General features: G+C 42.5%; 2 pseudogenes; one reads left to right on the top strand and one right to left on the bottom strand.

The window, feature by feature from the left end:
- LOC129487399 (small ribosomal subunit protein eS24-like) overlaps nucleotides 1-17,070 on the top strand; it is a 98,954-nt pseudogene extending 81,884 nt beyond the window's left edge.
- Nucleotides 6,263-7,313, bottom strand: LOC134736455 (small ribosomal subunit protein eS1-like; annotated as a pseudogene).
- Nucleotides 17,071-17,556: the final 486 nt, after the last annotated feature.

The raw sequence follows: 17,556 nt of genomic DNA, 5'->3' as shown, positions 1-17,556 counted from the left end.
CCAAAGAAGTTTACCCAATGTATAGTCTTTTATCTCTCACCCCCTCCCCCTTCCCCGAGTCTCTAAAGTCCACTGTTTCATTCTTGTGCCTTTCCATCAACATAGCTTAGCTCCCACTTATAAGTGAGAACATGCGATGTTTGGTTTTCCATTCCTGAGTTACTTCATTTAGAATAATGGTCTCCAACTCCATCCATGTTGCTATGAATGCCATTATTTCATTCCTTTTGAAGGCTAAGTAGTATACTATGGTATATATATACATAATACATTTTCTTTATCCACTAATTGATTGATGGGCATTTGGGCTGGTTCTACAGTTTTGCAACTGTGAATTTTGCTGCTGTAAACATGTGTGCAAAAGTGTCTTTTTCATGTAATGACTTCCTTTCCTCTGGGTAGATACCTAGTAGTGGGATTGCTGGATCAAATGGTAGATCTACTTTTAGTTCTTCAAGCAGTCTCCATACTGCTTTCCATAGTGGTGGTACTAGCTTACATTCCCACCATCAGTGTAAAAGCGTTCTCTTTCACCACGTCCATGCCAACATCAATTTTTGCTTTTTTTGCTTTGTTTTTTTGTTGTTGACTTTTTTTTTTTGAGATGGAGTCTCGCTCTGTCGCCCAGGCTGGAGTATAGTGGTACGATATCAGCTCACTGCAACCTCTGCCTCCCGGGTTCAAGCAATTCTGCCTCAGCCTCCTGAGTAGCTGGGATTACAGGCAACGGCCACCATGCCCGGCTAATTTTTGTATTTTCAGTACAGATGGGGTTTCACCATGTTGGTCAGGCTGGTCTCAAACCCCTGACCTCGTGATCCACCTGCCTCAGCCTCCCAAAGTGCTGGGATCACAGGCGTGAGCCACCGCACCCGGCCCAATTTTTTATTATTTTACACGTCGTATTGCATTGTGGTTTTGATTTGCATTTCCCTGATAATTAGTGATGTTGAGCATTTTTTCATATGTTTGCTGGACATTTGTATATCTTCTTTTGAGAATTGTCTATTCATGTCCTTGGCACACTTTTTGATGGGATTATTTATTTCTTGCTCATTAGAGTTCCCTGCAGATTCTGGACATTAGTCCTTTGTCAGATGCAGTTTGTGAAAATTTTCTCCCACTCTCTGGGTGATCTGTTTACTCTTCTGATTATTTCCTTTGCTGTGCAGGAGGCTTTTAGTTTAATAAAGTCCCATCTATTTATCTTTGTTTTTGTTGCATTTGCTTTTGGGTTCTTGGTCATGAACTGTTTGCCTAAGCCCAATGTGTAGAAGCATTTTCCAATGTTATCTTCTAGAATTTTTATGGTTTCAGACCTTAGATTTAAGTCTTTGATCCATGTTGTCTTGATTTTTGTATAAGGTGAGAGATGAGGATCCAGTTTTATTCTTTTACATGTGGCTTGCCAATTATCCCAGCACTATTTGTTGTATAGGGTGTACGTTCCCTACTTTGTTTTTGTTTACTTTGTGAACGATCAGTTGGCCGTTAAGTATTTGGCTTTATTTCTAGGTTCTCTACTCTGTCCCATTGGTCATGTGCCTATTTTTTACCAGCACCATGCTGTTTTGGTGACTATAACCTTGTAACATAGTTTGAAGTTGGGTAATGTGATGCCTCTAGATTGGTTCTTTTTGCTTAGTGTTGCTTTGGCTATGCAGACTCTTTTTTAGTTCCAAATGAATTTTGGCATTGTTTTTTCTAGTTCTACAAAGAATGATGGTATATTGATAGGAATTGCACTGAATTTATAGACTGCTTTTGGCAGTATGGTCATTTTCACAATATTGAGTCTACCCATCCACGAGCATGGAATGTGTTTCCATTTGTTTGTGTCATCTATGTTTTCTTTCAGCAGTGTTTTGTAGTTTTCCTTCTAGTGGTCTTTCACCTCCTTGGTTACGTATATTCCTAAGTGTTTTATTTTCACAGCTATTATAAAAGGGTTTGATTTGATTCTCAGCCTGGTTACTGTTGGTGTATAGCACTGCTACTGATTTGTGTACATAGATTTTGTATCCTGATAAATTAGTTTATTGTGTGTTTCTAAATAGCAATAAGATTTGAAACATTCCCAACACAAAAAAACGATCAATGTTTGAGGTGATTAATATCCTAAAGACCCTGATTTGATCATTACACATTGCATGCATGTACCAAAATCTCACATGGACCTCATAAATGTGTACAATTATTCTCTATCCAAAACAATTTTTTAAGAAACATGCAGGAATACACTATACCTCTTCCTTGCTGTCTCTGGATATTGTCACATGAGGACTTGACATGCGGATTGTGGCAGCCTCTCTGACCAGGAGCAGAAGGCCATAGCAGCATAGAAACCTCAAATGAAAAACCTAACATCTCAAGCTACTAATTTAGCCAACCTTGGCATCAGCTATCTCCGGTCTTAGTACATGAGATGGTAAGCCCCCACTGTTCAAGTTGGGTGGCCATCAATTGCTGCAGAATTGAAGTTAATGAGGCTTCCTCCTCCTGGATCTCCTACTAGACCCTGACATGCCCATTCAGGCACAGGCAGAAAGGGAAGCAAGAGGATAAGGAGACCTGGCTGGCTCTGCCAGAGGCAGATCTTACCTGTCCTGCTTGCCCTAAAAAAGCCTGGTGACTATGCAAGAGACTGAGAGGTGGCTCCCAAGGCCATAGTCTAGGCAAAATAACCCATCCACTAATAAGTGAACATGGCAGAAATACAGTCAGCATTTCCTCAGACTTGCCAATAAAGTCAACTCCTCCCCTCACCAGGGAGGAGATGTATGAAAGGGGCAGAGAGACTTGGAAGCTTTCATCCTAACTCACTCTTCTTTGTTTTTGTTTTGAGACTGAGTCTCGCTGTGTCACCCAGGCTAGAGTGCAGTGGTGCAATCTTGGCTCACTGCAACCTCTGCCCCCTGGGTTCAAGCGATTCTCATGCCTCAGCCTCCAGAGTAGCTGGGACTACAGGCGCCCACGACCACACCTGGCTAATTTTTTATTTTTAGTAGAGACACGGTTTCACCATGTTGGCCAAGCTGGTCTCAAATTCCTGGACTCAAGTGATCCGCCCACCTCGGCCTCCCAAAGGGCTGAGATTACAGGCATGAGCAACCCCACCTGGCCACCTAACTCACTCTTGAGAGGCCAGAAGTGATGCTGGAACTTTCTTCCTCTGTGGGTTAAAAAAGGAAAATTAGGAAGAACACAAGGCATGAGAGATGCAGCAACAGATATATCTATATGGAGCTTCTGTCTGCATCCAGTAGAAAATGCATTTCTAGGCACCAGGTTGAAGAGTGAAAACCTGGAGTCTTGTCTGTTAGCATTCTCCTTCCCCACAAACCAGAGAGGGAATACATTTTGCTCCAGCACACCGGGATGTAGGAAATGTCACATTCCTATTTCTGTAACTTCAGTTAAATCTGCTCTGAGTCCCTGGATGTCTGGCAGGTGGAGAAATCAATCTTGTCATTACTAGCATTTCTTTCCATTCTCCATGGGCTTATGTAAGAATTCTGGGCTTACACACTGCTGGAAAGCCAGGTAGGAACTCCATCCCCCGAACTCTCCATTCTTCCAGCTGCTCATGATCCATCAATCTTCTTAGGGCCATCTGCTATATCAAGACCCTCCTCACAGCATCATTCCATTGACCCACAGGCTCAGCCCCAGGGACCCTCACTATAACAGGTCTCCACTATGCACAGGAACTCACAAACACCTTCTCTTAATCTTGGCTGCCTCTGATATCCAGCCACTCCCCCACTTCTCCCCTTAAACACAGATGGCAGCTCCTTCCCATCGTTCCAAACCTTGGGGATTATCCAGCCAAATTCTCTTCAGACACCAAAGCTTCACCTTCCCTATTCAGGGAGATGATGCAAGGGCATCTGAGATCTTTGGAAGCCCAATTCTGGCCTCTCTTTGGGGTGGGCTGAGAGTGGTAACTAGACTCTCTTTTCCAAGTGCCATGTTTATCTTGCTCATCATTATATTATCTCCAATGCCTGGCACATAGTAGGCACTAGAGACTGACACATAGTAGGTGCTATTAGTGTCTGTATAATAGAACTCTTGAGGTTGAAGCTATTAAGAGAAATGTGCCAAGCAAAAGGATGGAAAAAAGATCACAAAAAAAAGAAAGAAAGAAAGAAAGAAAGAAAGAAAGAAAGAAAGAAAGAAAGAAAGAAAGAAAGGAAGGAAGGAAGAAAGAAATCATGACTTTGAGCTCTAAACACACAAGGCACCAGCCCAAGTTTGGGCAATTTTAATACAACAGCCATTTTGCCTCCAAACAAACTGGCACTGGAAACTTCCCTCTGCCTCTTAAAGAGAACCAGTTTCTCTTTCTCTAAGTGGGCAGCATTTCTCCCCGATGGCAGTACCCAGCCCACTGCCACCAGCAAAGGACTGCATCCAGGAGCCAAGAGTTTGATAGTTTAAATAATATATTTTATAGGGAAAAACAAAGTAACATCCACATAAATCTGGAACTACCACCACTTTCCAGAAGCCAAATCCCATTTGTGGAGTCTCTTCTGTGTCAAATACCTTGCAGTCACCTCAACTACATACTTTTGGGATTTGTTGCAGAGAGGAGTGAAGGTTATCTGCAAAATAAAGGAACCAGGGCTCACAATTCCCAGAGCAATCCATGACAGAGGAGGTGGGTAGAAAAGGGAAGGGTGAAGTCAAAGGAGAGAAGTCAATGAGTTGGTCAACACCAAGCAAGGATCATGGGACCCTCTCCATGGCCCCACATCTCAAATGAAGTCAACAAAACCCATCAATGCTTGGTGTAAGTGTTGTATGCCCCCAGAAATGAAAGCAGGGGCCAAATTTCAGGGCAGTAGGGTCGGGGGTAGAGGCAGCAGTCATGGACTTGTGGGCCCTGGAGGATGGGATGATTCTGAGACATTGAATCCCCACACTGATCTCAGTAGAAATCTCAGGTAGGGCTTCAACATTCGTGGGCCAAGGACTCTGTGGGCCTGAGAGCAACAGCCTTGGTGCATGTTCCAGCTCCAGCAATCCCAACTGGGGCTTTGAACAAGTTACTTATTTTTTTAACTAATGTTATTTTAATTGACAAATCATAATTGTACACATTTATGTGATGTTTTGATATGTGTATGCAATGTGGGATGACTACACCAAACTAATTAACATGTCCACCCCCTAATTTACTGCAAATTTTTAGGATGAGACATTTGAAATGTACCCTCTTAGTTATTTTGAAAGATACATTATTCTTGACTATAGTCACCCTGCTGTGCTATAGATTTCAAAGCATATAATCCAGCAACCCAACTTCTGGGTATAGACCAAAAAAAAAAATCGAAGTCAATATGTCGAAGGGATCTCTACATTCCTATGTTCACTGCAGCACTATTCACAATACCCAAGATACAGAATCAAACTGAGTGTCCATCAGTGGATGAAAGGATAAAGAAAATGTACTATATACACACAACCGAATACTATTAACCCTTAAAAAAGAAAGAAATCCTGTCATTTTCAACAATATAGATGAACTTGGAAGACATTGTGTTAAGTGAAAGAAGCCAGGCACAGAAAGACAAATACGGCATGATTTTACTTATATGTGGAATCTAAAGAAGTTGAACTCACAGAAATAGAGAGTAGGACATTGGTTATCAGGGGCTGGGGTGGAGGAAAGGTAGCGGATAGGAGACACTGGTCAAAGAGTACAAAGTTTCCAATAGGAAGAATAAGTTTTGAACAAGCTAAACTCCTCTGAAAGCTCAGTTCCTCATCTGTAGAGCAGGGGTACATCATCAACCTTCTGTGGATGTTGCTGTGAGAGTAAGAGATGATGTTCAGCACAATACCTAACACAGTCAGGTCTCCTTAAGCTTGAACCTGCATCGCCATGACCTCTACATCTCAGGAGAAAGGCTCACAGCCAGTGTCTCAGTTCCCAATGAAAAGTGGATCCCAGACCAGGCTGAACAGCAGGATCCCTAGGGGATACCCAGCCCTACTGAATCTGAGTCACCAGAGGTAGAGCCTGGGTATGTATGTATGTATGTGTGTGTGTATGTATGTATGTATAAGAGACGGGGTCTTACTCTGCAGTCTAGGCTGGAGTGCAGTGTCACAATCATAGTTCACTGCAGCCTCAAATTACTCCTGGCCTCAAGCCATCCTCCCACCTCAGCCTTCAGAGTAGCTGAGACTACAGGTGCATCCCACCAAGCCCGGATACTTTTTTTTTTCTTTTTTCTTTTTGGAGAGAGTCTCTCTCTGTTTCCCAGGCTGGAGTGCAATGCTGCAATCTTGGCTCACTGCAACCTCTGTCTCTGGGTTCAAGTGATTCTCGTGCCTCAGCCTCCTGAGTAGCCAGGATTACAGGCATGCACCACCACACCAGGCTAATTTTGCTTTTTTCACTGTTGTTTATTGTTTTTCACAAATAGGACTTTTTATTTGCCACTATTATAAGTCTGAACTTTAAAGAGATTCTTGGACTGGTGGTTCATATCCATCAGCTCGTTCAACTTTAGCATGTGTCTCATCCCTAGTGGGTTTTCCAGAACTACTACCTTCACCACGAAGCTCCATGCCTTTCAAACCCAGGGTTCTCCAGCATTTTTACTTTTCTAATGAAGACACCATGGAGAGGATAAATTGGCAAGCCTTTTCTACATCTTTTCCACTGTTGTCTGGAATCAATTTATTGACCACTTCTTTCAAGTCATTTGTCTGCACCTCTCAGATCATGATTTCCATCATTTTCTTCTGGATTTGGCAGACAGTTGGTGCTGAGCATAAGAGGTCTTCCGTATCTGATTGTTGCGTTTTTTAGTAAAAACCAACACAAAACAGATGAAAGAAGTAACCATCGTTGTCTTGACATCAACATGAGCTTCAATTATTGTTGAACATTTTTCAGTCATGGAACATATTTTGTCACAGGTAAGACCCATGCCATAGAAGTTCATCATGCAGTTTTTGCCCTGAACATCTTCAGTAATCAGCTTGAATTTTCTAAATGCAACTTCATCATTCTGCAAATCAGCAAGACTCACTTCAAACACAAAACCCTTGGGACCATCAGATGCAATTTGAGTTCCTTGGGTCCTGGTGATCAAGTCTTTCCAATATTTTTTATATTGAACATAGGAGGTGCTTTCACATCATACTGATCTTTCTTAGAAAATGGATCAACCACTTTCTTCTTAACTACCTTTTTGCCACCTTTCATAAGGCACTTCTTCTTAACAAACGCCATGGTGCTGCTCAGAGTACCAAAAGGCTAAAATTTTATATTTTTGGTAGAGATGGGATTTCACCATGTTGGCCAGGCTGGTCTTGAACTCCTGATGTCAGGTGATCTGCCCGCCTCAGCCTCCCAAAGTGCTGGGATTACAGGTGTGAGCCACTTCACCCAGCTGCTATTTATTTTTTCTTTTTTTGTAGACACAGGGTCTTGCCATGTTGCCAAGGCTGGCCTGGAACTCCTGGCCTCAAGCAATCCTCCCACCACAGCCTCCCAAAGCACTGGGATTTCAGGTGTGAGCCACCATGCCCAGCCTGGAATCTATTTTTAAAGCCAATCAAGTATTGAAAAAAATTGCAACATGGGCTGTTTTTTCTTTGCATTTTTTACATTTCAATGGTTTTTAATATATTCAGAGATAAACACAAACATTACCAGCCAATTTTAGAACATTTCATGACCTCAAAAAAAAAAAAACTCATACCCTTTAGCTAACACCCCCTATCCTCCCATGCCCCTACCAGCCCTAAGCAACCACTAATCGACTTCCTATTTCTATAGATTTCCATCTGAATGAAATCATGTAGAATATGATCTTTCATCTGTTTTGAAGGTTCATCCACGCTGTAGCATAAGCACTTTGCTCCTTTTTGTGATCAAATAATATTCCACCATGTGGGTAGACAACATTCGGTGTACCTCTTCATCTGGTGATGGGCATTTGGATTAATTCCCTCTTTGGGTTATTAGGAGTGATGCTACTGTAATTATTCATGTATAAGTTTTTGTGTGGACCTGTGCTTTCATTTTTGAATATGAAAATATGGCACATCTCCAAGGAAGACATACAAGTGGCCAATAAGCACATGAAAAGTTGCTCAATGAAATTCATCATCAGGGAAACAGAAATCAAAACCACAATGAGATACCACTTCATACCCATAAGGATGGCTAGAATGGAAGATACAGAAAATTGGCCTGGTGCGGTGGCTCATGCCTGTAATCCCAGCACTTTGGGAGACCGAGGCAGGCGGATCACCTGAGGCCAGGAGTTTGAGACCAGCCTGGCCAACATGGTGAAACTCTGTCTCTACTAAAAAAATACAAAAATTAGCCAGGCATGGTGGTGGGTGCCTATAATCCCAGCTACTCGGGAGGCTGAGGCAGGAGAGTGACTTGAGTCTGGGAGGCAGAGGTTGCAGTGAGCCAAGATTGTGCCACTGCACTCTAGCCTGGGCGACAGAGCAAGGCTTCATCTCAAAAAAAAAAAAAAAAATACAGAAAATAACAAGTGTTGGTGAGGATGCAGAGAAACTAGACCCTTCATACACTGCTGGTAGGAATTAAAATGGTGTAGAAACTGTGAGAAACAGTTTGACAACTTCCCAAACAATTCTACATAGAGTTACCAAATGACCCAGCAATTGTACTCCCAGGTATAGGCCCAACTTGGGCTCTTTTAATCTATGGAAAATGAACTATGGGTACTTGGCAAGAACAAAGAAGGAGAGAGGCAGAAATGGAGCCATGAGGGCACATTCATTGGTCTCTAGTACACATGGCTCCTACTGCAAATGGTCTCCAAATGACTTCTTCAGTTGCTCATAAAAAAAATCACCCTCTGCTCCAATTGTGGTGGAAGAAGTGTGGATTGGACCTGGTGAGCCACAGTAAGACTGACTGCTAAACTTTATGAATGATGAGTGGATTTGCATGTATAATCTTGACTGTACTAATTTTTTTATTTTATCCATTATCTTTGAAAACCTAACTCTTGACTAAGAACTGACTTTCCTGTACTTGTTGTTGACTCTAAGTACATTTCCAACTCCACATAGTCCAAAGATGATGTGCTGAAAAATCTCTCAAAAGAAAAATGCTAAGAATACAGGCATAGCTATACAGCAAATTTTGCAGAATTAACACAAATTGCACTTGTAGGTATGAAGCACAAAACATTTTCATGGGTAAAGAAAAAAGTGTTCTTCATTCTAGTAGAGGCTGCAGGATGAAGCCGATCAATCTGCTTGCCCAGCCAGACCTTGGGCTCTTACCTAATTTGTGTTAGAGTCAACTCTCATGGAGTCTCTATCTCAGTCATCTTTTTTTTTGACATGGAATCTCACTCTGTCTCCCAGGCTGGAATGCAGCGGTGTGATCTCAGCTCACTGCAACATCTGCCTCCTGGGTTCAAGCGATTCTCCTGCCTCAGGATCCCAAGGATCTGGGACTACATGTGCATGCCACCATGCCTGGCTAATTTTTGTATTTTTAGTAGAGATGTTTCATCATGCTGGCCAGGCTGTCCTCAAACTCCTGACCTCAAGTGATCTGCCTGCCTTGGCCTCCCAAAGTGCTGGGATGACAGGCATGAGCCACCGTGCCCGACCTCAATCATCTTTTTATCCTCCACACCCGGCAAGTTCTAGACACACTGTGGTTCCATACAAGTTTGTTGAATAAACAGGAGACAGATAGCCAGTGGGAACTCTGGAAGTAGAGAAGATTCCAGAAATTGTGCATATTTCCCAGAGACTATGGCCCAATTCCTCAGTCTTGCCAGAGTTTTCTCTATCTCGACTCAAATCTTATGTGTGGGCCCAGGCACAGTGGCTGACACCTGTAATCACAACACTTTAGGAGGCTGATGTGGGGAGATCACTTGAGGCCAGAAGATTGAGACCAGCCTGGCCAACATGGTGAAACCTCGTCTCTACTAAAAATACAAAAATTAGCCAGGCATGGTGTTTTGCACCTGTAGTCCCAGCTACTCGGGGGGTGAGGCACAAGCATTGCTTGAACCCAGAAGGCGGAGGTTGCAGTGAGTCAAGATTATGCCACTGTACTCTAGCCTGGGCAATAAAGCAAGACCGTCTCAAAAGAAAAAAAAATCCTTATGTGTGGGCCTTGTTACAGAATTAATGTTTATATGGACAATATGCACATGGGTGTATGTTAAGAGCATGAGTTATCCACCAGATTTTAGCAAACTCCATTTAGAAAGCTCAGTGCTTTGGGCTTCCACTTGCTTTGCTGCCTCTGTCCTCAGAAGGAGGCTTCATCCTTCCATGTAACCAGGAAATCCTTTATGCAGAGATGTACACAACACACTCCTATCCTTGGCTATGACACCTTGAAAGGCTCTTCTTGGTGGCCCCTGGTGCTCATCTCAGAGTAGTTCAAATTAAGATGATCAGCTTTCATGCCAATCACTCTACAAATCACTCCTATTATGACCAATTTTTCTAAATGCTTTATTGAATTATTACTGAAATGTGCACATAGAAGAGGTCAACACAGTACTTTTCCTACAAACTGAACATACTGGCCAGGTGCAGTGGCTCATGCCTGTCATCGCAGCACTTTGGGAGGCCGAGGTGAGCAGATTGCTTGAGCCCAGGAGCTTGAGACCAGCCTGGGCAACATAGTGAGACACCCCCTCTACAAAAAATAAAAATTAGGCAACAGTGGTGGCACATGCCTGTAGTCCCAGCTACTTGGGAGGGCTGAGGTGGAAGGACTGCTTGAGCCCAGGAGGCAGAGGCTGCTGTGAGCCATGTTGGTGCCACTATGCTCCAGCCTGGGTGACAGAGCAAGATCCTGTCTCAAAAAAAAAAAAAAAAAAAAAAAAAACCTGAACATCTCCATATTACTGACACCCAATTCAAGAAACAGAACATTACAGCCCCTTCCAGGATATTCCTGGGGTCTCTTCCATCTCTACTAACCCCTGACTACAAACAGCCTCCAGCTATTTCACCTGACATTGTACTTTGTGAAAGCAGCAGTTCTCAGATGGGGGCTATTTTGCCCCCTGGGGACATTAGGCAATATCTGGAGACACTGGGGGTTGTCTCTACTTGGGGGCAGTTGTGAGTCCAGGGATCCAGGGAGGCCGCTCAACATCCTAAAATGCACAGAGAACCCCCACACATACAACAGAGAAATTGCTGAGCCAAAATGTGAGCAGTATCCCAGCTGAAACCCTGACATACACAGAATCACACGGTATCTGCTCTTTCGTGCTCAGGATCTCTTTCACTCTGATCATTTCATAGGAAACAGAAATGTCATTTGGAGGCAAGTAGAGTCCAAAACAAAGAAAATCCAGGTTTGTTTTTTTTTTTTTTTTTTTTAGTCAGCCTGGTGCCTTTAGAGCTAGGATTTGGTTTCCATTCTTTCTTTCTCATTTTCAAGTGATTTTTCTTCAAATGGCATCTGCTGGGCTCAAGACCTGGAGATCCCCACAAAGCTGAGATTCACATGGGAATTTTGTACACACCCACACAGGTATACACTGCCATTCACATACAGACATCCACCCACAGATACACACATGCAGAGACCAAGACAGTAAGCAAACTCCACCATAAAAGCACAGTCCCCCGAACAAGAGAAATGCACCATTCACTCCAGGGAGGTACCTATTTGTTTAATTCAGCCTCTGATAGTCAGGCTGTTGCCAAGCCCAGCTCTGAAAGTCTTCCCCTCTAGGAAAGAGAGATGGATTTTTTCTTTACTCAAGAATATAGATCTAAAAAAACCAAACACTTCTGCATCTCAAAGCAGGCTCTACCTCCTGAGCTACACATATTGATCAGCATTTGTCAATTTTCTTTTATTTGAACTGGAGAAAAAATATAATCTAATTATGTTCTTACTGAAAGTTGGGAATCAGTCACACTAAATCCAATTATCTGGGTTCTCATGATTAAGGTGTTTAATTTGGGAGAAAACAAAGCAAAAGCATTGGTCATGTTTTAATATAATTAGTACAGAATATATCAGAGGGGTTCAAGTATCACTGTAGCAAGAAGCGCATTCTGCAGTAAAAGGGGAATTCTGCCACTAGAATTGAGTGAGGGTGGTCCATGGCTGCACCATTTCATCAATGTCTCTTCAAGAGTCCATGGAATGTGGAATGGGAAAGACTGAAATAGTCCAAGTCTTGGCTAAGCTTCTACAAAGGGGTATTAGGAGCTGATAAAATGACCTGGTCTTTACAGACATCCCACACTGTAGTTCTTTAAGCTACAGATTCTCAGATTTTTCTATTTTATAAACTAGTAAAAATATTTTTTTAATTTGAGAACCAACATAAGGTTGCTATATTTTTTTATTTTTGGTAAGATGGAACTTTCTTATTTTCTGTTTTATATTTATTTATTTATTTTTTTGAGACGGAGTCTCGCTCTGTTGCCCAGGCTGGAGTGCAGTGGTGCAATCTCGGCTCACTGCAAGCTCTGCCTCCCGGGTTCATGCCATTCTCCTGCCTCAGCCTCTCCGAGTAGCTGGGACTACAGGCGCCCACCACCACGCCCAGCTAATTTTTTGTATTTTTAGTAGAGATGGGGTTTCACCATGGTCTCGATCTCCTGACCTCGTGATCCGCCCGCCTCGGCCTCCCAAAGTGCTGGGATTACAAGCGTGAGCCACCATGCCAGGCAGAAGGAACTTTTTTAAATTACCAGTTTCACACACACACACACACACACACACACACAGAAATTCCACCATGATTGGTTAGAATAGGTTAGGTTTTGCTGCAATAACAAACAACTCCTAAATCTTGGTAACTTCAAACATCAGAAGTTGTTTTTCTCACTCATGCTACATCTGCAGGGAGGTGTGGTGTGCTCTGTTTTCCATCAAACTTGCCCTAAGACTAAGGCTAATTGGGGTTGCATTACCTCGAGTATCACCAAGCAGGGAACAGAGGGAGAAGAATGCTTGAGAGCCTTGTACTAAGAATTAAATGCTCCAGCCTAGAAGTCTCACACTGCACCTCTGCCCCCAGCCTGTTGGCCAGTACTAGCCACATCCCCTCCCCCACCACACTGCAATGCATGGAGACAGGAGAATTGGATACATTACAAATTTCTACCCCATGGCATTTCATAAAAGAGAAAAAAATGCAAATACAAAAATGTTTTAATAGAATAGAATATATACATTTTTAGAATAAAGAACAATCCTCCAAAAAGGACAGCTGGTGGTCTTTCAACAATGGGCACATTTCTGTGACATTGTCTCTGTTTTTCCATTTTATCCTTGGCCTATGAACATTTTATACAGATGGTCCAAAGAACACCATTTGGGGACCACTGCTCTAATCAGGTGATGAAAACGGCCCCAAGAACAGAGCACAGTCTCCTTAGCAAAAACCCAGCAGGGCCAGAGTGACCACGTTCTCACCATCAATGTGCAGACATCCACCTGCAGCATCCTTACATCCCAACATCAAACAGTGGCTATTTATAGCTTGATTCTAATGCCCTTTGATCTTCATCATCACTGTAAAGCTCTCTGGCCCCAAGATCTAACATCGCCACTCTAGCTACATCCTGCAACTGTTCACCTCTCCTGCCTCCTCATCCCTCTAAACTTCTCTTCACAACCTCATGTTTCCTTCTTGCTTTACCTTCCTGCTCAGCCTGGACCTTACAGTCACCTTCTTGTAATGTGCTCCTAAACGCATTCTTCCCTGCCTTCAACCACATCCACCTGGAAAATCTCCATACCCCATTGATGACTTGCCTCGCAACTGCCCAAGGGCTGCTGAATGATACTGGAAAGAATCACAACATGGATCTGGTAGTTTCACTAAATAATCTCACCATCCAACTCTAGGGCAGACTTCACTTCTGTTCAGCAATATTTTTAAGCATCATAAATAAATTCCAAACCATATTTGCTATAACAACTGACTTTAAACCTCTTCCGTATCTCAAAGCCCCCAAACCCATCCCTAGGGGTTTCAGAGCCCAGAGTTGAGTTCTCTCAACTCACTTCCATCTTACCCCTAGATCACTGTATCTTGACCCTGTTCCTCTGCCTTTCCCATCTTATAAGGAGAAGCATCCTTCTCCTTTCCCAAGCTACCTTCTCCACTTGTGCCTCATCTGAGACCACCCTTTATCACCCGTTCCCTTGGAACTCCCATGACTCACCACCTTCACTCATCATTTCACTCATATTTTGTACCATGTATGTGCCAGGTGTTTAACATACAATCATGCTTAAGTCTCCACATGCTAACAAGAAAAACCTTGATTATCCCTGCTATGCCCTCAAGTCATTACCCTCCCCGCTCCTTTCTTGTGTTCCAAAACTTTGTGGATCTTCATCAAACCCTCTGATGCAGATGGCTCCGAAGTTTGCATCCTATTAGGTTGGTGCAAAAGTAATGGCGGATTTTGCCATTAAAAGTAATGGCAAAAATAGCAATTATTTTTGTATCAGCCTAGTATCTTTTCTCCTTTTACCAAACTTTGTCCCTGAACCATCTCATCACCTATAACTACCTCCTCCATGCACTTGATTCCCAGATCTCTATTATTCTACTGAAAGTCCATTCCCCAACTTGCTCAGCTAGAATAACAGAAGCCCAATTAGAATTCATGCTACCAGTTTCCCACCACCACCACCACCATCACCCTGCCACTGTTAGCAAAACCATCTCTTGAGTGGAGCTCGAAGATTTGTAATGATCTCCCACTCCCCAGAAAGAGAACTTCAGACTCAGCCTAGAAGTAAAGATACTCCAGATATGGCCTCAACTACCCTCCAACCCATGTCACCAGTGCATCCCTTTGATGCCCCCTTCAGTGGAGTTAAAATGGAGTGTTTTTCTTTTCACATACTCCTGGTGTTCTTCCACAAATACAATTTTCACCTCTTGAATATTTTCAAGGAATCTCCATGCTACACACAGTGAAATCCAAACTCCCCATCAGGACCCCAGTCTTCCCAAACCCTCTTCACACTTTTCTGCCTCCAAGCTTTTCCTTGGCTCATCCTCTTCTCTAATATAACCTTGTATATTACTCTAGGTTCTCCAAAGAGCAGAGAAATAGAGGTAGAGCTCTACACATAGAGAGAGACAGATTGATTTATTGTAAGGGATGGCTCACATGGTTATGGAGGCTAAGGAGTCCTGGAGTCTGCAGCCAGCAAGCTGGAGACCCAGGACAGCCAAGGATATAGTTCCAACTCCAGTCCATATCTAAAGTCAGGAGAAGATTGATGTCCCAGCTAAAACATAATCAGGTAAAGAGAGCAAATTCTCTGTGACTCTACCTTTTTGTTTTGTTCAGGGCTTCAGTGGATTGGATGAGGCTCACCCACATTGGGGAGGACAATCTGCTTTATTCAGTCTACCAATTAAATGTTATCCGCATCCAGAATACCTCAGAGACACATCCAGAATAATGTGTAGCCAAATATCTGGGCACCCCACAACCCAGTCAAATTGATACACAACATTATCCCTCATGCCTTGCTTCTACTCTCTCGCCATTACTGCATGGCCAAATCCTTCCCTTATTTCAAGGCTTATTTCAAATGTTACCTCTTAACTAAGCCTTCCCTGCTAGCCCCAAATATTAATAGAATTGGTTTCTCCCTTCGCTGACGTCTCAAAATACGTTGTGTGTTTCTCTTTTACTGTATTACAAACTCCCTTATAAATCAAGGCAGTGATTCCCAGACAAACTATCAAAAGAGTATAAAAGAAGTCTTTGAGTGTGAAATATCTCATGGAATATAGCACATGGCCTCTTCATGAAGAAACTACTGGGAGAGAAGAAGACAAGATGGAAGAGGCCAGGGAAAGGGGGTTAGTAGAAAGTACAATGAGGCTGGGCTCATACGGTGGCTTACACCTGCAATCCCAGCACTTTGGGAGGCCAAGGCCGGCGGCTCACGATGTCAGGGATCGAGACCATCCTGGCTAACACGGTGAAACCCCGTCTGTACTAAAAATACAAAAAATTAGCCAGGCGTGGTGGTGGGCGCCTGTAGTCCCAGCTACTCGGGAGGCTGAGGCAGGAGAATGGCGTGAACCTGGCAGGTGGAGCTTGCAATGAGCTGAGATGGCACCACTGCACTCCAGCCTGGGTGACAGAGTGACACTCCAACTCAAAAAAAAAAAAAAAAAAAAAACCCAATGAAATAAGTCAGTGGATGGGTGTCTATAATTTCTAAGGGAAACAGTATAATCCAAGAATTTTATAGCCAGCTAAATTACTGCCCAATCAAAATAGGTAAAAGACACTATCACATGTTCAAGAACTTAGAGAATACAGTATTTCTGAGCTCTGAAAAAAAAGGCCTTCATAATAAAATTTAGTCAGCCAAGAAATTAAAAAATAAGCAACTTGTGAATTGAATGACAATGACAAAAGGTTAGTGATGAGAGGTGAATCCATTTAATAATAGGACTGTGATTGCAGAGCAGAAAGAAAAGGTGGTCAACCTTAACAACATAAAACAACCTAGAAATAACTAGTTTCCAGAGGTAAAGGGAGGGACTGTAGGAAGTAGAAGTGCTAATGCCCTTTATTAAGTCAATTAATCAGGTCTAAAATTGAAATGTGGTTTTAAATATGTAATTTCTTGTTTATTTTCCTCCCTAACTACCTGAGGATCAACCACCATGATGAATGACACAGTAACTATCTGGACCAGGAAGTTCATGACCAACCGACTGCTCCAGAGGAAACATATGGTCACCAATGTCCTTCACCCTGGGAAGGCAACAAAATGTAAAAGACCACAATGGATGTCATCTTCATATTAATATTTGGACTCAGAACCCATTTTGGTGGTGGTTAAACAATGGGCTTTGGCATGCTATCTGGTTCTTTCAATTATGCAAAGAAAAATGAACTCAAACATACATTTGCAAGACATGGCTGGCATGAGAAGACGACGACCTCGAGAAAACAGCAAAAGGAATGCAAGGGCAGAATGAAGTCGAGAGACTGCAAAGGCCAATGTCGGTGCTGGCAAAAAGCAAAAGGAGTAAAGATTTTGCAATGACTTTATTTGCAGTGACTGTACAAATTTTTCATGAGATGATCACTCAACTGTAAAGACTTTTACATATATATAAAACATCTTAATAGTTTTCATCTTTGATTTCTTAGATGTTCTAGAAACTGATTTTTAGTGAGGAAAAACTACATTTATCTGAGTTGACCAGTCCCTTCAGTTTCACTTCTTTTCTTTTTCTTCTGATAAATTTACACAGCATTCAATTTGCTACCTCTTGTTTTTAAAATCTCATTTTGTGTGATGTCTGTTCATGTCTCTAGCCATCTTTGTGCATAGCAAGGAATGCTGTTCACTTGATATTATGGAGGTTTATTTCTTGGGGTCATGAGATTTGGGGTGACTTCTCTCCCTTTTTGTATTTTTCTTTATTCATTAATTTTTTTGAGACAATGTCTCCAATGTCCTTCATATTAATATTTGGGCTCAGAACCCATTTTGGCGGTAGTTAAACAATCGTCACCCACATTGGAGTGCAG

Source organism: Symphalangus syndactylus, chromosome 1, assembly GCF_028878055.3.
Source record: "Symphalangus syndactylus isolate Jambi chromosome 1, NHGRI_mSymSyn1-v2.1_pri, whole genome shotgun sequence".
In the NCBI taxonomy this organism is placed as follows: domain Eukaryota; kingdom Metazoa; phylum Chordata; class Mammalia; order Primates; family Hylobatidae; genus Symphalangus; species Symphalangus syndactylus.
This window is presented reverse-complemented; position numbering and strand designations above follow the sequence as displayed.